General features: G+C 37.9%; 1 pseudogene; it reads right to left on the bottom strand.

The window, feature by feature from the left end:
- Positions 1 to 12,877: 12,877 nt before the first annotated feature.
- LOC125823475 (uncharacterized) lies at positions 12,878 to 26,079 on the bottom strand (annotated as a pseudogene).
- Between the last annotated feature and the right edge of the window lie 1,269 nt (positions 26,080 to 27,348).

Here is a 27,348-nt window from a genome sequence, read left to right as displayed (position 1 = left end):
TCCAAACACACTCTTAGTTAATTAAGCTTTATTTTTTATGTTTTATTCTGATAGGTGTGAACGATATATTCACATTTGATTTTTGTCTTTTAGTGCATGACTGTCCTTAGAAAATTACATGTGTTATTATCTTTTTCTATTTTCTAACTGGTAATTCCCCACCCACCCTCAACAAATAATGGAAAGCTAAAGTCTTTTTACTTTTTCTATTTGTCATTTATGGGGGAAGAGCAATCAATTTACAAATATTAAATTTCATTTGCATGTTGTTTTTGATAGGTTAAAACTAAATAAAGTTTGTTCTTTACAAATATTGAATCTCACTTACTTCTTTGTTGATTCTTTTTAAGAAAATCTGAAATATATTTATCCTTTGAAACTGAAAACCACAATGTTGTTAATTAAACTAGCATTAGCAAACCAATAATTAAGTGGCTTAAAACTATTTTGTTTTTTAAAAAAAAAATTGCAGGCTTCTTTAATTATTAGACAACATGTATACAATCAATGACTTAGCATTTCCATCTACATATAACAATTAAACAAAAAAATAATTACATAATATTTAACTACGATACAGTTAAGGTGTCGACATATATAGAAGGAAAATGCTTATTGTAACACCCCCTATATGAAAACAGACCTTAAAACAGATTCGTAGAAGTTGCGGGTGCAACTCATGGATGCCACCCACGGACCGTAGGGTGACCCACGGCCCGTGCTATTGGTCTGTGGTTACCATCAGCAACCTCTCCCAGAACTCATCCCTAAAATTCGTCGAAGGGTTGACCCACGGACCATGGTCTGCGTCTGTGGATCAGACCCCAAGAAACTAGCCTCCAGTACTGATCGACGGTTGACCAGCATGGACCTTCAGTCGATCGACGGTCCGTCGGTCACTCCGATAGCAGTTATGTCGGGGGTCTTTTGGTCTTTTCCTATTTCGTTGGACCCCTAAACTACGTGGTTTTGGTTAGTTTTAGCCTAGAAACATAACTAGGACTTACCTAAGTCAAATCATTCATCAAAACTTAGAAAGTTAGAACGCTAAGAAGAGAAAGAAGTCAAGAACCCTAGTTCAATAACGCAGTAAGGTTCCATCATTTCCAGCCCGAAAATCAAAAGATTTCTCCGTGTAATTCATCACAAGGTATGTGGGATTTCACTAAAGGGTTCCTTTAGCCCATTAGGTCCCTCGAATTCAGTCAGATTCTTGATTCCCCATTATTAACTAGACCTAGGGTTTCTAGAACTTTAGCAGATTATCATGAACTAGTTAATTTAATGTTCCAAATCAGATTACCATGTTATTACTCAGTTTCTCATATGATATTCAGAACCCTAGTTGTATATATTCGTTAGTTCATGAATTATGCATTCTAGGTCAAATTATTCAGTTCTTATAGATATACACATGCTTCAGTTTACGAATGTCACACTATAAGTCATAATTGTTGCATTCTCAGTTTGCATGTCAGTTTTGAGCTATCTAGTATATTATAAAAATTCAATCTTAATGTGTTAAATCATATATTCTATTGCGAGTAGCATAATACTGAGTTGGACTAGGGTCAGTCACCCATATAGTTCCAGAACTACGAGCCACGTAGGTTGAAAGTCCCCTCTGTGGGCATCATTTTAGTGATCACGCCAGCATGCCTCCATACCTTTGGTCGGGTATATTGGGTCCTCTCGATGGGGTGTATACATCGGACTCCGCATTTAATTCGTGTGATTTTATTTCGGTTATTAGTAGCTCCCATAGTTCAGTCAGACTCCATTACATTAACGTCATTTCAGTACAGTCAGTATTCAGTCTTAGCATGTTATAAATTTGGTCATCGTATTCAGTTAGCTCAGTATTCAATATCTATAACATGTTCAGATTATACCCTTGCTTTATTGCTTGTTCGGTTATACGTTATTTCAGTTTTACTCTATCCTGCATCCTTAGTACCTTTCAAGTACTGAAGAATACTCTGCACTACATTTTCTCGTGATGTAGGTTGTGGTTCTTAGCAGTCAGATCATGCATAGATCGTTTCCCAATTTCTAGATCAGTAGCATCACTGGTGAGTCCTCATTCTCCGAGGACAATAGTCATGTTATTTACTTCAGTATTTCAGTCTTTTAGTTTTAGTTTTGCTAGATTTAGTTGGGGCATGTCCTAACACTTCTAGTCAGTTAGAGGTCATTTTCAGACATAATTAGATTCAGTTTCGTATTGGAGTTTGATATTTCTCTTGTATTAAAACTCTCTGATTTGATATATTCATTTTTATGATGGGTATTTCCCATCATTTTTGTTTTCATGATATTTAAGCTTCCGCATAAGTTATTATTATTCTTAGTATGCGCATGTCATGCCAACAGGGTTGGGTTGGGGTCACTTGTGATCCTAGGTCCCGTGTCCGCATCTCGGGGGTAGCTCGGGGCGTGACAAACTTGGTATCAGAGCACTAGGTTTAAGTGTCCTAGGACGTCTGAAAGGCCGCGCTAGGTAGACTTCTTTTCATAGATGTGTAGTGCACAACTCATCTAATGAGAGGGAGGCTACAAAGCGATTTAGGAAAAATCTTCATTTTCTTGTCAATCTTATCGTACATAAGGTATGATCTAATTCCATTCTAACTCGATGTTCTACATTTCAATGATCATGCTTCATCGTAGAGCTTCTCCAGTCCCAGATCAAGAAGTTTTGAATGCAGAGTTCCGGAACGCCATTTAGATGTTGGCTCAGAGTGTGACCAACAAGAAGAATCAGCGGGATCCAGTTCCGGCAGGTGCTAATGTTAGGTCAGCTGCAGCCAGAGTGCGAGATTTTGTTAAGATGAATCCGCCAGAGTTCTTAGGATCGCAAATTGGTGAGGATCCGCAAAATTTCATTGATGAGGTCAAGAAGATCTTTGAAGTGATACAGGTAACTGGGAATGATCGGGTTGAGTTAACATCTTACCAACTCAAGGATGTGGCTCATATCTAGTATACTTAGTGGAAAGAGAACAAGGGTACAGATGCCACTCCTATCACTTGGAATTGCTTTAGTGAGACCTTTCTGGACCGGTTTTTCCCAAGAGAGTTAAGAGAGGCAAAAGTTGAGAAATTTCTGAACTTAAGGCAATGTAGCATGATAGTCCAAGAGTATGGGATCAAGTTTACCCAACTCTCTAGGTATGCTCCTCACATGGTTACTGATTCCAGGGACCAAATGAATAAGTTTCTATATAGAGTGTCAGACTTGGTAAAGATAGAGTGTAGAAATGCTATGTTTCTGGAAAATATGAGCATCTCTAAGCTCATGACTCATGCTCAGCAGTTTAAGGGAGATAAGCTGAGGGAACAAGCTAAGGAGAACAAGAAGGCTATGACTAGGAACTATGACTATCCTCAACAAAAATCGGGTAGTGGTAATAGCTTGCAATTTCAGTAGAAGTTTTCAACTCCAGCACCTTCATCAACTAGTGTTCCATCCTCCAAGTTCTGTAATGATCAGAAGGGTAGGGCATCAGGTTCTAAGTCTCAGGGAAGTGTTTCAGGTTCCAAAAGCTACCCAACTTGTCCTAAGTAAGGTAAGAACCATTCAGGCGAGTGCCTTCCAGGAAAAAAAAGATGTTTTGGGTGTCGTCACTCTGGTCACAGGTTGAAAGATTGTCCTTCGAGACAGGGTCAAAGAGGTAACAATGGTAGAGCTCAATACACAACTTCAGCAGCACCAACAAGTCGCCCGACTCAGCAGGGTAACTCATCTGGTACAGGTGGCGGACAGCGCCAAAACAGGTTGTATGCTTTTCAGGCTAGCCAGGATCAGGAAGACTCTCCAGATGTAGTCACTGGTACATTACGAGTCTTTGACTTAGATGTTTACGTTTTGCTAGATCCAGGGGCTACTCTTTCCTTTGTTACTCCTTATATAGCAGTCAAATTCGATGTTAGTCCAGAAACTCTTTCAGAACCTTTCTTAGTCTCTACTCCAGTCGGTGACCCAGTTATAGCTAGACGAGTATACATAAATTGCTCTGTAACAGTCTCTCAGAAAGTCACCTCAACAGATCTTGTAGAGTTAGAAATTGTTGACTTTGATATCATTCTAGACATGGATTGGCTACATTCCTGTTATGCCTCAGTTGATTGTAGAACTAGGATTGTTCGTTTTTAGTTTCCAGACAAACCAATCTTAGAATGGAAGTGTAGTAGCTTAGCGCCTATGGGTCGATTCATTTCTTACCTTAAGGCCAGAAAAATGATTTCTAAGGGTTATCTCTATTATCTAGTTCGGGTTAAGGATTCATGCTCCGAGACCCCAACTATTGAGTCAGTTCCAGTAGTTAATGAGTTCCCAGAAGATCTTGTCGGAGTTCCTCCCAATAGGGAAATTGACTTCGAAATTGATCTCCTTCCAGATACCCAGACTATCTCTATTCCTCCTTACAGAATGGCTCCAGCAGAGCTTAAGGAATTGAAAGAGAAGTTGAAAGACCTTTTAGATAAAGGCTTCATCAAACTTAGTGTTTCCCTATAGGGTGCACCAGTGTTGTTCGTAAAGAAGAAAGATGTTCTCTCAGAATGTGCATTGACTATAGGTTGTTGAACAAGGTCACAATCAAGAATAAGTATCCCATCCCAGGATTGATGACTTGTTTGACCAACTTCAGGGTGCTAGTCATTTCTCATAGATAGACCTTAGATCGGGTTATCATCAACTCAAAGTCAGAGATAGTGACATTTCGAAGACAGCCTTCATAACTCGGTGTGGTCATTATGAATTTGTAGTTATGTCATTTGGACTAACCAATGCTCCTGTAAATTTCATGGATTTGATGAACAGAGTGTTCAAGCAGTACTTGGACTTGTTCATTATCGTCTTTATTGATGCTATCCTCATTTAGTAGGAATGAGGAAGAACATGCGAATCATTTGAGGATTGTTCTGCAAAGTCTCAAAGATCACCAGTTATTTGCTAAGTTTAGCAAATGTGAGTTTTGGTTGCAATTTGTTGCTTTCCTTGGTCATTGTGTCTAGCGAAGGGATTCGAGTGGATTCTCAGGAGATAGCAGCAGTGAAACAATGACCCAGACCTACCTCTCCTATAGATATCAGAAGTTTCGTGGGTCTAGCAGGTTATTACAGAAGATTCGTGGAAGGATTTTCATCCATAGCCTCCCCATTGACTAGGTTGACTCAGAAGAAGGTCAAGTTTGAATGGTCAGATGATTGTGAGAAAAGCTTTGTAGAATTGAAGACTAAGTTAACTACAACTCCTATTCTGACTCTACCAGAGGGTTCAGACGGTTATGTTATCTGTTGTGATGTATCCAGAGTCGGCCTAGGTTGTGTGTTGATACCGCGAGGTAAAGTTACAGCTTATGCTTTAGACAACTTAAGGTGCATGAGAAGAACTATCCAACTTATGACCTCGAGCTAGCAGCAGTGATGTTTGCACTTAAGATTTGGAGACATTACATTTATGGTATTCACGTAGATGTGTTCACAGACCATAAGAGCCTTCAGTATGTGTTCACCCAGAAAGAGTTGAATCATCACCATAGGAAATGGATTGAATTCCTGAAAGACTACGATATGAGTGTGTATTACCATCCTGGTAAGGCCAATGTGGTAGGAGATGCTCTTAGCATACTATATATGGGTAGTGTAGCGCATGTTGAGGAAGAAAGAAATGAACTAGCAAAGGATGTTCACAGACTTGCTCGCTTAGGAGTTCGTCTTATGAGCATATCAGATGGTGGCGTAACAGTTCAGAATGGGTCAGAATCTTCTTTGGTAGTGGAGGTGAAGGAAAAGCAAGAAAGTGATCCGATATTGCTTGAACTAAAGGGTGCAATCCACCAGCAGATGGTTGGGGTTTTCTACCAAGGGGGAGATGGTGTACTTTGCTATCAGGGTCAATTATGTGTTCCTAAGATGGATGAGTTGAGACAACAGATTCTTGCAGAAGCCCATAACTCCAGATATTCTATTCATCCAGGTGCCACTAAGATGTACCTTGATCTACGGGAAGTCTATTGGTGGAATGGCATGAAAGGAGATATAGCAAATTTTGTGGCTAAGTGCCCCAATTGCCAGCAAGTCAAGGTAGAACATCAGAAACCAGGAGGTATGACTCAAGAGATCAACATTTCTAATTGGGAGTGGGAAGTGATCAACATGGACTCCATCACAGGTTTACCTCGTACTTGCAGACAACATGACTCCATTTGGGTGATAGTTGATAGAGTTACTAAGCCTTCACGCTTTTTGGTGGTTAAGACTACAAATTTGATGGAGGACTACGCCAAGCTTTACATTAATGAGATAGTTAGGTTGCATGGGGTTCCTTTGTCTATCATCCCAGATAGAGGTCCCCAGTTTACCTCTCATTTCTGGAAGTCATTTCAGAAAGGTATTGGTACTCAGGTTAATCTTAGTACAACATTTCATCCATAGACGGATGGTCAGGCAGAGCGTATCATCCAGACATTAGAGGACATATTGAGAGATTGTGTGATCGATTTCAAGGGTAGTTGGGATGATCACCTTCCTCTTAGAGAGTTCGCCTACAGTAATAGTTACCATTCCAGCATTCAGATGGCCCCTTATGAAGCACTATATGGGCGTAGATGTAGATCTCCAGTTGGTTGGTTTGAAGTGGGTGAAACAGCCTTGATAGGACCAGATTCAGTTCATGATGCTATGGAGATAGTGCAACTCATTAGAGATAGACTTAAGACAGCCCAGAGTCACCAGAAGTTTTATGCAGATGTAAGGAGAAGGGAACTAGAGTTCCAAGTTGATGATTGGGTTTTCCTAAAAGTGTCTCCTATGAAAGGGGTTATGAGATTTGGCAAGAAAGGTAAGCTCAATCTTAGATATGTAGGCCCTTACAAGATCTTGGAAAGGATTGGTAAAGTGGCTTATGAGTTAGAGTTGCCAATAGAACTAGCAGCAGTGCATCCGGTTTTCCACATTTCACCGTTGAAGAAGTGTGTGGGTGATCCAGCATCTATTGTACCCTTAGAAAGTGGTTGTGAAGGATAGTCTCACTTATGAAGAGGTACCAGTCAAAATCCTTTATCGTCAGGTTCGAAGGTTGAGAAACAAGGAAGTCCCTTCAGTCAAGGTTTTGTGAAGGAGTCAGTCCGTAGAGGGAGCTACTTGGGAAGCAGAAGTAGCCATGAAAGCCAAGTATCCTCACCTCTTTCCTTCCGATTCCATTCCAGCTTGACGTAATAGTTCCTCTTCAGCTTTTCAGTCATTGATGTGCAGTTTCAGTCTTAGTATCATGTTCGTTCAGTTTGTACTTGCATTTTTAGCGTATTTGCACGTTTTTGGAACTTAGTTTAGTTATAAGTCAGTTTCCAGTGTTTAGTGGTAAGGTTGTAGCTCTTTCCCTCCATTTAAGTTAGTTTAGTCTTCATTCGAGGACAAATGTTTCAAAGGGGGAGATAGTGTAACACCCCATATCCGAAAACAGACCTTAAAATAAATTTTCAAAAGTTGCAGGTGCAACTCACGGACGCCACCCACGGACTGTAGGGTGACCCACGGACCGTGCTAGTGGTTTGTGGTTCGCATCAACAACCTCCCCCAGAACTCATCCCCAAAATTCGTCGAAGGGTCGACCCACGGCCAGATCCACATACCGTAGGTTAGATCACGGACCATGGTCCGCGTCCGTGGATCAGACCCCAGAAACCAGCCTCCAGTACTGATCGACGGTTGACCAGCACGGACCGTCAGTCGATAGACGGTCCATCAGTCCCGTCCGTTGGTCACTTCGACAGTAGTTAAGTCATGGGTCTTTTGGTGTTTTCCTATTTCGTTGGACCCCTAAACTACATCAGTTTAACCCCCAACTACGTGGTTTTGGTTAGTTTTAGCCTAGAAACATAACTAGAACTTACCTAAGTCAAATCATTCATCAAAACTTAGAAAGTTAGAACGCTAAGAGGAAAAAGAAGTCAAGAACCCTAGTTCAAGAACACAACAAGGTTCCATCAGTTCCAGCCTGGAAATTGAAAGATTTCTCCGTTGAATTGATCACTAGCTATGTGGGATTTCAGTAGTGGGTTCCTTTCGCCCATTAGGTCCCCATAATTCTGTCAGATTCTTGATTCCCCATTATTAACTAGACCTACGATTTCTAGAACCTCAACAGATTATCATGAACTAGTTAATTTAATGTTCCAAATCAGATTACCATGTTATTACTCAGTTTCTCATATGATATTCAGAACCCTAGTTGTATATATTCGTTAGTTCATGAATTATGCATTCTAGGTCAGATTATTCAGTTATTATAGAAATACCCATGCTTCAGTTTACTAATGTCACACTATCAGTCATAATTGTTCATTCTCAGTTTGCATGTCAGTTTTGAGCTATCTAGTATATTATAGAAATTCAACCTTAATGTGTTAAATCATTTAATATATTGGGAGTAGCATAATACCAAGTTGGACTAGGGTCAGTCACCCATATAGTCCTAGAACTACGAGCCACCTAGTTTGTAAGTCCCCTCTGTGGGCATCATTTTAGTGATCACGCCAGCATGCCTCTATACCTTTGGCCGGATGTATTGGGTCCTCTCGATTGGGCGTATACATCGGACTCCACATTTAGCTCTTTATGTCGATTATTAGTAGCTCCCATAGTTCAGTCGAAGTCCATTGCATTGACCTCATTTCAGTACAATCAGTATACAACCTTAGCATGTTATAAATTTGGTCATCGCATTTAGTTAGCTCAGTATTCAGTATCTATATCACGTTCAGATTATACTCTTACTTTATTGCTAGTTCAGATATACGTTATTTCAGATTTACTCTATCCTCACATGCTCAGTACCTTTCAAGTACTGACGCATACTCTGCGCTACATCTTCTCATGATGTCCTCAGTCGTCAGATTACACATAGATCCTATCCCGATCTCTAGATCAGCAACATCAGTGGTGATTCCTCATTCTCCGAGGACAATAGTTATGTTATTTACTTCAGTATTCAGTCTTTTAGTTTCAGTTTTGCTAGATCTAGCTGGGGCATGTCCCAACACTTCTAGTCAGTTAGAGGTCATTTTCAGACATTGTTAGATTCAACTTAGTATTGGAGTTTGATATTTCTCTTGTATTAAAACTCTCAGATTTCATATCTGTAGTTTTATGATGGGTATTCTCCATTATTTTCATTTTCATGATATTTAAGCTTTCGCGTCAGTTATTATTATTCTTATTATGCTCATGTAATGTCAGCATGGTTAGCTTGGGGTTACTTGTGATCCTAGGTCCCGTGTCCGTGTTTCGAGGGTAACTCGGGGAGTGACACTTATATCCCTTCAAGTGTCTTTCTAATCGATCCTATACCAATATATAACGAAACCATATCTTTTAAGAGAGTTAAACAATGAAATCTTCTAATTACGATAAAACTTTTGATAGAAAATGTGATATCTCCAAAATGTATATTCAATGGCTTATGTTTTTACATTTTTCAATCAAATAATTAAGACTAAATATGATTTTCTAAAATAAAATTATTAATTAACATAGCGTGACCACCACCATCACAGCCACCACCATCGAGGTATCTACCACCTTCGCCGTCGTCGCCTTCACTCTGGATCACACCCTAGCAAAGTGGCTAGACTCGCCACACTGAAAACAACTTCTTCCTCCTCCACCGCTTCTGCTGCCATACACGCTGTCTCAATCGTATACAGTAACCGTGGATATGGTGGAGACGGAAGATATGGTGGCAGAAAAGTTGGTGGAAGAAGTGGTTGTTTCAGGAGAATGTGTCCACTTCTCTAGAGAGTATACCTAAAGTGAAGGCGACAACGGTGGAGGTGGTAGATACTACGGTGACGGTGGTCGAGGCGATTGTGATGGTTGCTACACATGTGGTGAGGATGGTCGCTATGCCGGTGAATGTACTAGTGGTGGTCATTGACCGGGGTTTGTAGCCCTGATGAATTTTTAAATTGTTGCTACTAAAAAATGAAGGAATTTTTTTGTATATAGAGAAAACTCAGAAAATGAAAAAGGAAGAGGAAAAGTGATTTATATAGTCATTTTTTCAAAGGGATACATTTAATTTGGTCAACTGATAATTAGTCACATTTGGAAAAAAATTATTGATTTGTTAACTAATAATATATATAGTCAATACTTCAGCTAGTTAGTTAAAACCTAAAGATTACATGAATTTTGTCTAGGCAAATTCTCTTAAAGTCCACTAAGTTTACTTAACAAAAAGAATATTTTCGTTAATATTAACTTCGTAACCAATTAACATTTACTCAAACGTAAGCGAATCACTAAAAAGGGAAATTTATTAATTTAGTTACAACTTATATAATCTTTAGTAACAATAAATTTTTTTTAAAAAAAAATAGGTAAGGTGACATGTGCTATAAATGTGTAATTACCTTGTTACTTCGAGTACTATTTCCTCCTATTTTTCAATTTTTTGCTTGGATAATTGATATATGACATAAATTAAATTTAAAGGCTAAGATTTAATCATAATTTATATAATAAATACCATTATATGTTAGGAAAAATAATTTTTCTTCCTTCTTGTTTAGCTTCAACACAGGGTATTTATCTTTCATTCTCAGTTTAAGTTAATTTCTTATCACACTTTTATTTGAAACTTTCTCTTTAATATCTACTGAATTTTAAATACCTAGGAACATGGGCCCTTTTTGAAAAATTATAAATTATATTGATATAAAATTAGAAAAGAGTTGGACTTATTTAAATCTAATACACAATATTTAATTACTTTAATTTTGTACCGTTTGTGCGTGGTACTTTCTTTTGCATTTGTCGGTGTCAACTAATATGCTCATCTTTTATTTATGTATGTAGGTCAAGGTGACCCAATCACGATAAATTTGAAATATTAAGGTGAATTTTTAATATGTTAAACAACTAAACCAACTCTAATTATGTGTTCAAAGCGATTATATATATATTCCTACCTCTGTTTTACTTCATCAATACACAATTAAGGAAAACAAACTACACATGGCTCCCTCATCTTTTGACTTGCCGATCGAACAATGCCACAAAATAAAAATTCATCCAATTGTGATTCTTATAAAAGACAGAAAAATAAATACAACGAAGAAGACATAATTAAGTTCCTAAAATTATACAACATTTCTTCTATCATCAGGAGAAGTGATAATTTTTTTGCATTACTCCTTGTTTTTCCTTACGAAAATCTAGAACGAAAATTAGATTATCTCTTCAAATAATTGTGATGCATGCCATACTTGCTAACAAATACAGACAATTTCATTTTCTCCCTGGAGAAGCAAGGGTGAGTTCATCATTGAGCTCATGATGGTCATGCTCATCATTTTTATTAGATTTTTCTAGGTTATCATCATTTGACATAAGAAATTAAGTTTGGCTTTAGGGTCACGATATATCCTCGACGCATTAACATATGCTCTTGATGCTTCTTCTTTCATATCAAAGGTCTTAAGCCTGACATGTACCTTTTGGATGAGTTTGTAATATCAGCTCTATACTTTTCCTTTGGCGTTTTTCTCACACCCCTATATCGAACCTCAAATGGGTTTACATTTGTCGTCGCCATAGCTCAAACACTGGTTTCTCTCTACCATCTGAAGATATTGAAGGAATCTTTTGTATACAGAGAAGGCTTTGTCAGTGAAAAGAATGAAGGAGACTTGTTTATATAGTCGTTTCTTAGGGGATACATTTTCTTTAGTAATGAATTTACATGGCATTTGAGTTGTTTAAGTAAAATATATTGTACATATAAATTGCTTGAAATGAAAATATGACTCTTCTAAACAAAATAGTAGCATGATAAATCTCATTGCAAGTTCATTACTCGTTAGGCTATATGTAAATGTTTTTGAATGATATTTATTAATTTATTTGTCAAATAAAAAGTTTCTCATTATAAATACTTAATTGACTTAATTTCCAAAACAAACAAACCAAAAATTCATTATGGGAACCAAACACACTCTTAGTTAAGCAATATTTTTTATGTTTTATTGTGATAGGTGTGAACGATATACTCACATTTAATTTTTGTCGTTTAGTACATGACTGCCATTATAAAATTACATGTGTTATTATATTTTTCTATTTTCTAACTGGTAACGCTCCACCCACCCTCTATAAATAAAGGAAAGTTAAAATCTTTTTACTTTTGCTATTTGTCATTTTTGGGGGAACACCAATCAATTTACAAATATTAAAGTTCATTTGCATATTGTTTTTGATAGGTTAAAACTAAATAAAGTTTGTTCTTTACAAATATTGAATCTCACTTCTTTATTGATTCATTTTAAGAAAATCTGAAACATATTTATCCTTTGCAACTGAAAACCATGATTTTGTTAATTAAACTAGCATTAGCAAACCAATAATTAAGTGGCCTAAAACTATTTTTAAAAATAAAAATAAAATTGGAGGCTTCTTGTATTATCAGAAAACATGTATACAATCAATGACTTAGCATATCCATCTACATATAACAATTAAACAAAAAACCTAAATACATAATATTTAAATATAGTTAAGGTAATGACATATATAGAAGGAAAGTTATTATATCCCTTCAAGTGTCTTTCTAATCGATACCATCCCAATATATAGGGAAACCAAACCTTTTAAGAGAGTTAAACAATGAAATCTTCAAATTACGATAAAACTTTTGATAGAAAATGTGATATCTCAAAAATGTATATTCAATGGCTATTGTTTTTACATTTGTCAATCAACTAATTAATAATATATATGATTTTCTAAAATAAAATATTTAATTAACATAGTGTGACCACCACTACCACGGCCACCACCATCGAGGTATCTACCACCTTCGACGTCTTCTCCTTCACTCTGGATCACACCCTAGCAAATTGGCTAGACTCGCTACACTAAAAAAAACTTCTTCCTTCTCCACCTCTTCTGCCACCGTAAACGCCACCTCAATCGTATACGATAACCGTGGATACGTTGGAGACGAAAGATATGGTGGCAGAAGAGTTGGTGGAGGAAGTGGTGTTTCAGGAGAATCTGGCCACTTCTCTAGAGAGTATACCTAGAGTGAAGGTGATGGTGATGGAGGTGGTAGATACTCCGGTGATGGTGGCCGAGGCGGTTGTGGTGGCTGCTACACATGTGGTGAGGACGGTCACTATGCTCGTGAATGTACTAGTGGTGGTCATTGATCGGGTTTTGTAGCCCTGATGAACTCTTCAGTTGTTGCTATTAAAAATTAAAGGAATTATATATATATATAAAAGAGAACCCTAGGCCCACCTATGTGGCGCCACAACAAACTAGGATTCCCTTTTAATTTATTTATTTCCAAAACTAGCCTTCCCCTTTCATGAAATCATATCATAAAGTGAGACTCAGTGTTGTTAAACAAGACCTTCAGTGTGAGGAAGAACCGGTTGAAATTCTTGATAACAAAGTCCGGAAGCTAAGGACATGCGAGATAAGTATCCCCAGTAATTCGACATTTCAGATACTACTCTACCCTTACTTTAGCCAGTCTTCCCTAGTTGATCACTCGAGGACGAGTGATGGGTAAAATGGTATATATTGTAACGACTAGGTTCCGTCGTTATGGAAAAGCCAACGGGGAAAATTTTTTGGGTCGGAAAACTTTTTCGCAGTAACTTGAAATTTCCCAACCTAGTCCAGATTTGGACGAAATCAGAGTCATTAAGGTGTAGGGAAATTTGGTAAAAATTGGGTGAATTATTTATGATTTTGATTACATGAGTAGTTAGATAAGTTGTTAAGTAATTCGTACGACTTTACGAAAGTGAATTCGGGTGAGTAGAACTCCCGGAATCGATCTTAGCGTAAACGGTATTTACTGAGCGTCATTGGTTAAAGGTGTGTTGTGAAATGGGGGTCTTAGAATTCTAAAAATAGCTCACTGGTTTCGTGTAAGCCGTTGGGGTGGGATTTTTGCCGCCAGGGCGGGGCCGCTGCAGTGGGGTGAGGGACACTGTGGCGGGTTCGACGTGACTTAAGGTCGTAAATAAACCCCTAAACGACCTTATTCTGCACTTTTGATTATTAGAACTAAGGAACGAACCTCAGGCGACTCTTGACCGTTTTCCACCATTCTTGAGGCTAGGTAAGCTTTTCACTCACCGAATCCATTTTTCAATCCGTAGTATGCAATAGAATGGGTAATTATGGATGGGGGAGAGTTTCGATCTAGATTCCATGGTGGAAACAACCCTAAATTGGGTACTTAGGATCATGGGTATGATCTAGGGTTTGTTAGAATTGTTAGTAATCCGAGTAATTAGTGATGGTTTATTGATTCCCGTGTTATTATGATTGTTTGTAGACAAGGAACAAGAGAAACAAATGAGGAAAGAGAAGAATCAAGTTTCTTAGGGTTTCAAACTGGTTTCAAGGTAGGTGATGGTTGTGATTTCATGTTGGTGTGATAAATGTTTGTAATTGCTTCATTACAATGCATGTATGTATTCGAATGTTGCATTATTGATCACCCTAATCGTAAATGAGGATAATTGAATAATTGTATGCCATGAATCACCTCTTGTTGTATGATTGTGAGAATATACATTGCGATTGTCATTATGGTTTTCAGAATGGGCGGGTGTCACGATCCGAGACACTAACTGGGATTGGTTGCCACATTTTGGCATAAATATGGGATTGGTTGCCACGTTTTGGCATAAATATGGGATCGATTGCCACGTTCTGGCATAAACATTGGATCGAGTACCACGTTCTGGTATGTTAACAGTTTGGGTGTGGGTTCCATGAGAGGACCATTGAATTGGTTCCGTGAGAGGACTATTGAATTGTGTTGTGTATCTACTTGTGATGATTACGTTCATATCTAATGATGATTGATATTGGAAGACTGTATGTTGCTCTAAATTGATAACCAATGTGTGTTATTGAGAATGTGGGATGCTACATTGATCCTAAAAAGATGACCAATATTGTATATGTTCGGTATATGCCTGTTTTATAATGTTGTGGTTACTTGCATGTGTTTCACTTATTGGGATAGCCGTGTGATCCTACTAGTACACTGTGGTTGTGTACTGATACCGCACTTGCTCTTTCTTTGTTGAGTACAAGGCATCTTCAGGTGGCTATTGATAGACCTCAGTTAGGTGACTATTTAGTGTGACCAGATTTAAGGGAGAGCCAGTTCTTTCGGGCTACCATAGATCTTTCTTGTTTAAGTCTACTCTTTTCGAACTCAGACTATTTTTTTAAGCTATTGTTTAGTTTCGGGGTTGTACCCCTTTTCTTAGACTTGTCGTTAGTAGAGTTTTAGTACAATGACTTTCAGGTTCTAGGGGCTGAATTTCTGCATTAGTTTGGTTAGTTATTTGTTTAAACCTTTGGAGTTTATGGGGACTCCATTTTTATTGTCATTTAAACCTTCTTCAGTTGCTTTAAATGTGTATTACTTTGGTTAAGTTGATTAGTTGGGCTGTAGTTTTGGTTCTCCCACCAGAGGGTTAGTGTGGGTGCCAATCACGACCATCTGAGTCGTGACATATTTTAAAGATTTGCTCAAATATTGGAACTCTGAAAAATTCAAGGTTAGATTTTGATTTTATGGAAACATCTATATAAACTACACACATTCCATAACTTTATTTTGTTTCCATATCACTCTTTTTTAAAAATCAAAACTGAAGTGAATCAAGTTCATTTTTCAATTTTTGATTTCTTAATTAAGTAGATTTTATTGACTCATTTATTTACAGAAAATGAGCGAAACAAATACCAAGAATTGAAAAAAAAAAAATAACGAATCCATATATTGCTGGTAAAACAAGTTTTGTTGTGATACACAATAATTTGGTATGTCCTCCTCTTAATTATTTAATATTAACTTGTTGGCATACAAAGATCTTTGATACCAACTTCTATGTAATTAGGAAAAAGAGAAGCAATCCCTCCGATGAGCTGTCATCTTTATGACTACAAGATCAAGAAAATCTGATCGAGTATACAAGGACTCTAATGAGGATACAATTAGTAACATTTTATTACTTTTATTTTATTTTATTATAAGGTTGTTGAGATCCTTTTTCTCTTAAAGACTTGATTTTATTTATTTGAAATTGATTTCTAGGCTGAAATGGAGAAAATGCAAAGTCAACAAAGTGAAGGAACAATCAATCAATTGATGCATTTGCAGCAGTCATGGGACATGAACATCTAGGGTGCTTGATATTGTATGGACGAGGAGTTACAAAAACTACTTTGAAAAGGAAAGCACATTCTGAACCCTATTTAAGTGCTAATGATGAGATGATGCAAAAACAAATGGAGGAATTTGAAGATGCATCAGAGGATGGTGGAAAAATTAGAAGAATAAAAGTAACCATACACCAAGAAGTTACATATGATATCCTTGGACGACTTAATCATATGTATCATGAACTTCAATTTGAATGACGACATGATTGCAACATTGGATGTTCAGTCACCGCAAGAAGCTATGCAACCTTTCAATCATCCATCTTCTAGCAACAACAATCTAGGTGTGTTATTTCTTCTTCTTCTTCTCCTCCTCCTCCTCCTCCTCCTCCTATGTTGTCTTGCTAAGGAAGTCCTGCATAACTTTTTTCGCTAAAAAGGCGAATACAAACATAATTGAAGATAATGTTCTTTAGTAAGCTGGTCCTTAATCAATTATCTTTGGTCGACTATAGTTTTAAAGAGTTTCTAGTTTTAAAGAGCCCTTGTTCAAATCGACTGTAGGAAGATTATCAATGTTACCGTGTTATCTTATCTTTATTTTGTAAAAGTAATGTGTTTTGACTTTGCAAGCATATGATAGGAGAATGTTGTTGGGTGAGATTTTTAAAGAATGAGTGGGTAGTAAAATCAATGAGGATTTGTATTGCTCTTCGCATAATCCAATACTTAATTCTTTCATCCAACTTTAATTCTAGCTTTTTTCAGTTGAATGTTGAGTTTTCTATTGACTTTTTGTGTATAGATTTGTCTCTATCAGGCTCTGGTTTTGAGTTGGGGTAAAGTAGGAAAAAAAAAGCTTGGATTGTTCTTTTCCTTTTTCAAATGTTTGGTTATATTAGATATGTATTTGAATTTTACAGTACTTGAAGATTTAACTTGAGCTTCTATACACTCTACAACTATTGAGTATTAAAGTATTAGAGCAATCTTTGTACGGATTTTTGGAGATGTTATGTTGGCTCAATTGATACTAACTGTAAGTTGTCAATAATAAATTAGTTGTCTTTGATAGAATTTGGTGTTCATTTCTTAAATTCTAGATAAAAAATGGTACATAATTGTTGTGGCTTATCTCTGAGGAAAAAAATCAACGAGTATAATATCTGAAAATACAATATCATAATTGATAAAATAGGTTGAAGAAATGATTCTGGTGCTAATTATGTAACAATAGAAATGGATATGAGTGAAAATTAATCTGCTTCCCAATCAGTCTGACATCAAAACTGAAAAACAGAAGGACTATTTTTATTGAATAAAAAATAACTTGAGGATGTGGTAGTATAAGGGATGAACACATTACGCGAAAAAGACTCAAGGAAGTTGATTCTAAAAAGTAAGATGAGGTCAAAATTGGTCTCGATGAGTTTCCAAAGACATCATAATGATTATCATTTGAAGGAAGAAAAGGACTTGTATCCACATGATGTGGGGAAATGTTATTCTTAGTTTTGATGATCTGACAAACAAAGGGATCTTATAATGGGACATGATCCTTCTTGCTAATATGAATTCAAATGACAGGCTGTAAAAAGTACAATTGTTTGGTGAGGTTGGTGCACAGTCTCCTATAGTGGTAGAATACTCGGCCAATAGCATTGCTTCGAAGGTTGTGTCACGCCCCCAGCCTACACCCTGGACGTGGACAGCACTCGAAGACTATTGCTGGCCCCAAGCGAACCCTTGGCCTGTCTTACTTAACTCAGTGGAAGACTTAAACTCAACAAAGATAAGTTCATATAATAAACTGGAATGTTATAAAGGAACTTTAAACTGGCCATTAAAGCAAACACAAGTCTCAACATGGAATAATGACAATGAAAAGACTAAAGTAATAACATCTGACTGTCTATGAAGCCTCTAAAACAACTGAGATGGATGTTGGGACAAACTCCACAACATCCTAATGAACTAACTAGAAAGCAATGAAAATAGATCCTCCGAAATGCAAAGAGACTCACCTACTAACTCTGAACTGTTCACTGGATCAACGGTGCGCTGGGATGCTAGTCCTACTTACCTGTGACTGCATCATAAAATGATGCAGGCCAACTGGAATCAGTATATTGAATGTACGAGTATGCAAGTTTGAATGCGAAAACAACATAGGCGGGAAAGAGAATCTAAAAGAAACACTTAACTTGACTCTTCTCAACTCATGAATACTTAACTGAACTCATTTCAATATAAAGCAGTCTAAAACAAGTTCAATATAAAGAAATGTTGTTTAAAAACATGATGTCAACTCTGTGTATATACAAGGATACAACATAACTCTGAAATGTATGTAAAAAATACAATAAACTGATGTATATAAAAATACAATAACTTCTGTGGGAGTTTCTCTAACCGACAACCATCACATAAGAGCTATAGTGATGATACAACGATCTACCTCACGCTGCCAACGCATCCTATACCCGACCAAAGGTATAGGACCTGAACTACTACGTGGATCCACTAGTCTATTGTGAAAAAGGTTCATATAAAAAGTATGACCCTTTTTTACCCATGGTGGCTTACATGGTTGTATGGAGATGTAAGTTATCTGAACTCATGCTCACCCCCAATTTGGTGCTCAATACTACTCCCAAAATATACTAGCTCTTATGTTTAAAAACATAGTTCTTCTGTGATTTGAGATTAGTGCTCAAAAACTAAGCTCAAAGGCTATCTTGGAAATCTCAGTTTCCCTACTTGTTTCATTTAGAAAGCTATTACTCCTTTCTGAAAACTAACCCGAAGGCCCTTTGGAAATCTCAGTTTCTGTTCTTATTTAAATGAGTAAAACATTTTAAATCTCTTTGGGAAATACTTAGTCCCCATATGTTTCTTTGAAGAAAAGAACTTCAACATTACTCTTTACTGAACGCAAAACTTAAGTCTTAAAACAAAGTTAAAACGTTTGTAAAAGACTTATGAAAGCTTGAAATGAACTTCTCTTACTTGACTCTTGACTTCTCTTGACTTTGATCTTAACTGTTATTGACTTGACTCTTAACTGATCCTTGAATTGAATTATGGATTCAAGGATTAAGATTTGTGATTTGGAAAGATCTCATTTTGTTTAGGAATGATTTTAGATAGCTAAACATGAGAAAAGACCGAAACTCAAGATTTGAAGGTGGCTCCGCGACGCGGAGGTATAATTAAATTTTGGTTCCAAAAACATCTTTTGAGGCAGAACACCTCGTGTCAGCTCTGCGACGTGAAGCTGAAATGTTCAAATTTGGGCATTAGGCGCGCGACGCGTGGCCACCCCTTTAATTTCATCCGATGAAATTTCTTCTTTGTTTTCCAACCCCAAATCATCCAAACTCGGTTCTTTTTTACCAGATTACTTTTAGATACAGATACCCAGCAAAAGTACCTAAGAACATAACTCGAAACGACCCTATAATGCGACGTAACGAACTCAGAAACTTCCCAACTCAGTCAAATTCAAGAACAATATATGAATTCAAGAATAGGTATCAAGATCATCAATATTCATATGCTTTTAGGACGAATCCAAACTGAAATAAATATGCTTGGCGAATGATCCCAACGTTATGAGAGCCACACATACCTGATAGAAGCAAATCCTTGGCGAAACACCAACTTCCTTGATCGATCTTGATGAATTTACCCTTTTCTCCTTCTTCTTTTCTCTTCTCCTTTCTCCCTAGCCCTAGCGTGAAATCCCAAATTCTAAAACTGACTAAAATCTAATTTGACCCATATTAAACTCCTAAAAATGGATTAAAATAATAGGGCAATGAAAGAATAAAATACCCCTTAAAATTCCGGATTGGACATTTCATTAATCCAACAGCCCAACTTCCAAAGGGCTTAACTCACAAATATGAACTTGGAATTGAGCAAACTTAGTAGCGTTGGAAAGATCGTTCCAATATATTTTCAACCATATCTGGAACTACACCTAATTCATCCTGAGCTAGGAGTTATGGTCGATTGAAGTTGACCAAAAACTCAATTTTAACTTGCTTGCAATTTTCCAGATTTCCTTATACTATCCAAAAATAACTATTTCCAGATTTTAAACAACCGTCTAGTTCTTTCTAGTTGCGATATGTTACAATATCTACCCCTTGGGGACATTCATCCTCGAATGAGATTTACTCTTACTAAGCTAATGGTAACAACATCAAGTTCAAACACCCAACAAGCAAATGCAAACAAACAACATTCTTACTCATAATTTAGGTAGTACTAAGAAGAAAATTAGTACCTTGGTCAGCATTTGCTCCGGTTTCAAAGAGATGTGGATATCTCTTCTTCATATCCTCCTCAGCTTCCCAAGTAGCTTCTTTAACAAATTGGTTCCTCCAAAGGACCTTGACTGATGCTACTTCCTTAGTCCTCAACTTGCGAACTTGGCGATCTAGAATCTGAACAGGATTCTCCTCCTAAGATAAGCTATCCTTGATCCCAATATTTTCAGTTGGTATGATCAATGAATAATTGCCCATGCATTTCTTCAACATAGAGATGTGAAATACCGGATGAACTACTGCCAACTCTTGTGGTAACTCTAACTCATAAGCTACATTGCCAATCCTTTTGGATATTTGATAAGGTCCAATATACTGGGGACTAAGCTTTCCCTTCTTACCAAACCTCATCACACCCTTCATGGGTGAAACTTTCAAATATACCTAATCATCTACTTCAAACTCTAACGCCCTTCTCCTAACATCAGTGTAAGATTTTTGACGACTCTGTGCCGTTTTCAACCTTCCTTGAATCACTTTCACCTTCTCCACAGCTTGGTGAACTAAATCTGGTCCTATCAACCCTACTTCACCAACTTCAAACCATCCAATAGGAGATCTGCATCTTCTCCCATAAAAAGCTTCATAAGGAGCCATTTGGATGCTAGAGTGATAACTGTTGTTGTAAGCAAACTCAATGAGAGGTAGGTGATCATCCCAATTCCCTTTGAAATCAATCACACAAGCCCTCAACATATCTTCTAAAGTCTGAATAGTGCGCTCTGCTTGCCCATATGTCTGAGGATGAAAAGCAGTACTTAAATTCACCTTCGAACCCAAACCTTTCTGAAAAGATTTCTAGAACTGTGCAGTAAATTGTGCGCCTCTATCTGATATAATAGAGACCGGAACTCTATGAAGTCTTACCACTTCTTGAATATATAGCTTAGCATAATCCTCTGCTGAATGGTGATAAGCTCAAATTACACCTCTCTGCAGAAGTATAAACTATCGTTATCAAGTAAAGAACCCAACTTGTAGATTGGGGTCGATCCCACGAGGAAAATGGTTTAGACTTTACTTTAACCAACAATTATATTCAATTAGTCAAATTACTTCCAGAAACAGGTAATTAAAAGGGGGGGTTGTTTGGTGAAACAAATAGTAAGAATTTAATAACTAATCAGTAATCAAAACTCAATTTTGGTTGTTATCAAGATGAGAGAAATAACTAGGGTATATGTGTTCCCCACAAGCTCATAACGCAGTAATCCTAGTAATAGCAACTTTTTCCTAGTGTACTACATGCAAAGTGATAAGTTAGGTATCTCTAAATCCTTGGTCCGACATCTAGAGAATTTCACCCTGCACCTTGGTCCGTCTACGTGTGTATAATTTACTAACCCTTACCTCTACCTCATATTAGACATCATAATCGATGTTTGGCTTAGTTATTTCTTCGCACCAATCGACACTTGCCTATTAGATAGTATCACACTAAATCTATGTTGATAATTCTTTTCCCATTAATTATCTCCTTGGTCCGGCAAGTAGTAACAAGGCAAGTTCTAACGTTGGCCACCGTTAAAAAGACTTCTAAACGAAAGAATTATCAATGCATGCAAAACACTATTTAAGATTTGCTTATTTACTATTCATACTTTGTTAATCGCTCATGGTTCCCACAACCCTAGTTGTGAATTTAGTTACCCATATTAGCAAGAACACAATTCATAGTTTTAGATGAAGAAATCATGAACTTACGTAAAGAGAATAATAAACCCAGAAATTCAACTTGAATTGCAAAGCCAAAATCTTCAAAATGAACTTAGGAAATCAATAATTGTTAGGTTTTCGAATTAATCTCACAAGTCACAAAGTAAAACTAGAATAATAATGTCTAACCCCTCTAAACGAGGTTTTCATGCCCTATTTATAGAAAACAAAGCCTAAATAAAAAAGGGAAACAAATTAAGGAAAGTTTGTTCAGGCACACGTCTTCATTCCACGAGACTGACTTACGGACCGTCAATGGATCTACGGTCCGTAAGTCCCTTCCGTCAGCCAGGACTTAGAAAATATTTCAGCTTCCAAAAATCAGCTTCTCTGAAGCAAACGACAGACTTGCAGTACGGACCGTAGATCGATCTATGGTCCCTCCATCCCCTCCGTAGCTCCACACTTAGAATCTTCAAAAAATCAGGTACTGGAACCCTCGCAGTATCAATCTACGGATCAACAGTACGGTCTGTATATCAATCTACGGACCATTAATTGCCACTGTGGTTCCACACGTGGTTAGATTTCCCTGATTTGTCTTCCATACCTTGCCCGCTGATCTACGGTCACAACCTACGGACCGTCAATGGACCTACGGTCTATAGATCACCTTCGTGAATCCCCTTTTCTGCATTTCTTTCAACTGTCTCTATACTTCTGCGCCTGAACATCTTTCCTGCAAAATATGATAAAAACACATAAAAACCAATACAAAAAGGCCCTAGACACACACAACTTGTAAGTGAAATGTATAAGAAATATCGTAAACTCACAGTATATCAAATGGGTAGTCTTTACCGGCCAAAAGTGGGCTGATTTTGTCATTCTGTCGAACAATCACACAAATAGAATCATGTTGTCTTCGAGACCTTGGTAAAACTGTGATGAAATCCATATTGATCATCTCCCACTTCCATTCCGAAAGTTCTATATTCTAAGCCAAACCACCGGGCCTTTGGTGCTCTACTTTCACTTGTTGGCAATTTGGACACCTAGCGACAAATTCAACAATGCCTTTCTTCATGCCATTCCACCAATAAACCTCTCTCAAATCACGATACATCTTTGTGGAACCTGGATGAATGGAATATCTGGAGATGTGAGCTTCCTCCATGATCCTCTCTTGGAGTCCATCCACCATAGGTACACACAATCTACCTTGATATCTCAAAACACCATCTCCCCCTTGTTCAAAAGATAATACTTTTTGCTTATGAACATTTTCCTTTAATTCAAGCAAAATGGGATCTTAGTCTTGCTTTTATTTCATTTCTGACACTAATGATGATTCAACCCCATTCGTCACCACTATTTCTCCTTCTGCGGAATCCATAAGTCTGACTCCCAGGCGTGCAAGTCTATGCACATCCTTTGCTAACTCTCTCTTTTATTCCTCAACATGGGTGGTACTACCCATAGATAACCTACTTAACGCATCAACAACCACATTAGCCTTACCTGGGTGGTAAAGAATACTCATGTCATAATCCTTGAGTAATTCTAACCACCTCTTCTGTCTGAGATTAAGCTCTTTCTGGGTGAACACATACTGAAGGTTCTTATGATTAGTGAATATATCAACATGAACACCATACAAATAATGATGACATATCTTCAAAGCGAATACCACAGCAGCCAATTCTATGTCATGGGTTGAGTAGCTCTTCTCATGAACTTTCAACTGTCTGGAGGCATAAGCTATAACTTTGCTATTATGCATTAAGACACAACCCAAACCAACTCTAGATGTATCACAATACACCACAAAACCTTGAGTACCTTCTGGTAAGGTTAAAATTGGGGCAGCAGTCAACCTCTTCTTTAATTCCTGAAAGTTTTTCTGACAAGTTTCAGACCATTAAGACTTCACTATTTTCTGAGTCAACTTCGTCAAAGGAGACGAAATAGATGAGAACCCCTCTACAAACCTTTTATAATAGCCAACTAAACCAAAGAAACTCTTAATATCAGTTGGAGATGTGGGTCAAGGCCAATTCTTCACTGCCTCAATTTTTTGAGTATCCACTCTAATTCCATCATCGGAAACTATGTGGCCTAAGAACGCCACAGACTCAAGCCAAAACTCACACTTAGAGAACTTGGCATACAACTATCTATCTTTCAAAGTCTGAAGAACTATTCTAAGATGGCTAGCATGATCTTCTTCATTCCTTGAATAAATTAGTATGTCATCAATGAAGACGATAACAAACATATCTAAATAAGGTTTGAAGACTCTATTCATAAGATCCATGAACGTTGCTGGTGCATTTGTCAAACCAAAGGACGTGACCAAAAACTCATAATGACCATATCTGGTTCTGAAAGCTGTCTTTGGAATGTCACATTCCCTCACTTTTAATTGATAATACACTGATCTGAGGTTAATTTTTCAGAAACAGAAAGCACCCTGAAGCTGATCGAAAAGATTATCAATCCTTAGAAGAGGATACTTATTCTTAGTGGTAACCTTATTCAACTGACGGTAATCTATACACATCCTAAGGGAACCATCTTTCTTTCTCACAAACAAGACCGGAGCGCCCCAAGGTGAGATACTTGTTCGAATGAAGCCCTTATCTAATAGATCATTCAACTGTTCTTTCAACTTTTTCAACTCTGCTGGTGCCATTCTGTATGGTGGAATAGAGATAGGACGAGTATCTGGAAGAAGATCTATACCGAAGTTTATCTCTCTCTCAGGAGGGACTCAGGGAAGATCAACCGGAAAGACTTCTGGAAACTCTTTTACTACTGGAACTGACTAAATATGAGGTATCTCAACACTAGAGTCATTAACTCGGACTAAGTGATAGACACACCCCTTAGAAACTAACTTCTTTGCCTTAAGGTACGAAATGAAATGACCCTTAGGCACTACTGAACTATTTTTCCACTCTAAGACTGTCTCATTTGGAAACTGAAACTTGACTACTCGAGTTCTACAATCAACTGAGGCATAACAGGCATGAAGCCAGTCCATACCAAGAATGACATCAAAGTCTACCATGTCTAACTCAATTAAATCAGCCATGGTACTATTATGATTGACGAAAATAGGACAATCACGATAGACTTTCTCTGCTAGAATAGACTCACCAACAGGTGTGGAAACACTGAATGGTTCACTAAGTTGCTCAGGAATAACATCAAAATTCATAGCAACATATGGAGTTACAAATGATAAACTCGTTCCTGGATCTAGCAAGGCATAAACAGTAAAGTCAAGGACTTGAATCATACTAGTGACAACATCTGGTGAATCCTCTTGCTCTTGGCGACTAGTGATAGCATATAAGCAGTTTGTTCCTCCGCCAGTACCGAAAGTAGCTCCTCTAGGCACAACCCTGTCTAGTGAAGCAACTGAAGAAGACTGAGCTCTATTGCCCCCACTACTATTTCCCTGCTTGTTCTTTGGACACTTTCGCATGAAATGCCCAGTCTGACCACACTTGAAACAACCAGTGGAGCCCTCACGACAAATACCTGAGTGGTTCCTACCACACTTGGTGTAGGCAGGAGGCTTACTACCCCTTTGCGCCACACTACCCTAGGAATAAGCAAGCTTAGCTCTGGAATTCTGACCATTGTACTCACATTTGTTCTTAGGTGCAGGTGCACTAGTAGATAATGGAGCAAGTCTCTTCTGTTTCTGTTGGAAGGATGACCGGTTGGCATTACTCTTCTGCTGCCCAGACTCATTCCCCATCTTAGCCCTCTTGATCTTGAACTCCTCTCTATCTCTCAGCTTCTCTTCCTCTACCTGCTGCACATAGATCATCAACCTAGAAATGTCCATATCCCCAATAAGCATCGTTGCTCGGCCTTCTTTGCTTGATAGATGGCCCAACCCAGCAACAAACAAACTCATTCTACTCCTCACGTCCTTAACCATCTCCGAAGCATATCGGGATAGTTGGGTGAACTTCAACCCATATTCATGAATGCTGAGAGAATCCTACTTAAGTGTTAGAAATTCCCGTACCTTAGCCTCTTTCAATTCTCGGGGAAAGAAATGCCCCAAGAAAGCCTCTTCAAAACATGCCCAACTTGCAGGTGGTGCATCCTCAGCCCTACCCCCTTTCCACTGATCAAACCAAGTCCTAACAACATTCTTTATCTGATATGCAGCTAGCTTAACTCAGAGGACAGGTTTGAAACTCATTCGGTAATCTTCTCCTGAAGGTAGGCATTTCCCCAAGGCACTGATATGATGACTCTCTCAATTACACGTGTTTTAGGGAGTTGAACGTCTTATTCTTATGAGTGGCCTATGTGAATATATGCCAGGAGCAAGGATTCCGGAAAGTCAAATTCTATATTGCAAGTGCAAGTCGACGTTCCTGATATGAAAGTGAAAGCCGGCCCTAAGCAGGATCCAAAGACGTTTAAGTGCAGTTCCAATATGGATATAAAAGTCAAGTTCAATAGTCAAAAGTGAGATCTCTTTTAGTCCGGCACATCATCAGTAACAGGCATCACATCGAACACATTTTTTATTTCCTCAATGAAGTTCTCTGGATCCTCTGCAATGCTTGAACCAGTGAAACTTGGAGGATTCATCCTCAAGAACTCACGAATCCTTGAAGTGTCAGCTTCTTCCTGTCGAGCTCCTCTCTGCTGCCCAGCTTGGTTGGTCACAACTTAACTGAGTATCCTTATAGCCTCTCTGAACTAAGCATTGGTGACTTCTCCTTGAGGTTGCACTTCAGGTGCATTGGGTAACTCTTGTTCCTCAGCAACCTCAGGTGCATTGGGTAACTCTTGTTCCTCAACATTTCTCCTAGCTGGACGACCTCTGATTGCTCTTCGTGGAGGCATGATTATCTGAAACACGTGCAGGCACGAATTAGAGGGAAACATTTTAGAGATAAACTCTAACGCACGAAATGAGTGTGAAAGAGGTGAAGGAATTCCTAAATGTTGTAGCCTCCTAATTATAGATGTGGTGTGCTTCACACCGATAACTAAGACTCTATAGACATGGCTTCATAAACTCCCTAAGACTCTTGAACTCTATGCTCTGATATCAAGTTTGTCACGCCCCGAGCCTACACCCTGGACATGGCCGACACTCGAAGAC

This window comes from Solanum verrucosum, unplaced genomic scaffold (assembly GCF_900185275.1).
Source record: "Solanum verrucosum unplaced genomic scaffold, falcon-dt-bn FXZP01000012.1, whole genome shotgun sequence".
NCBI classification, from domain to species: Eukaryota; Viridiplantae; Streptophyta; class Magnoliopsida; order Solanales; family Solanaceae; genus Solanum; species Solanum verrucosum.
Note: the sequence above shows the minus strand (reverse complement) of the source record. Positions and strands in the feature narration are given on the sequence as shown.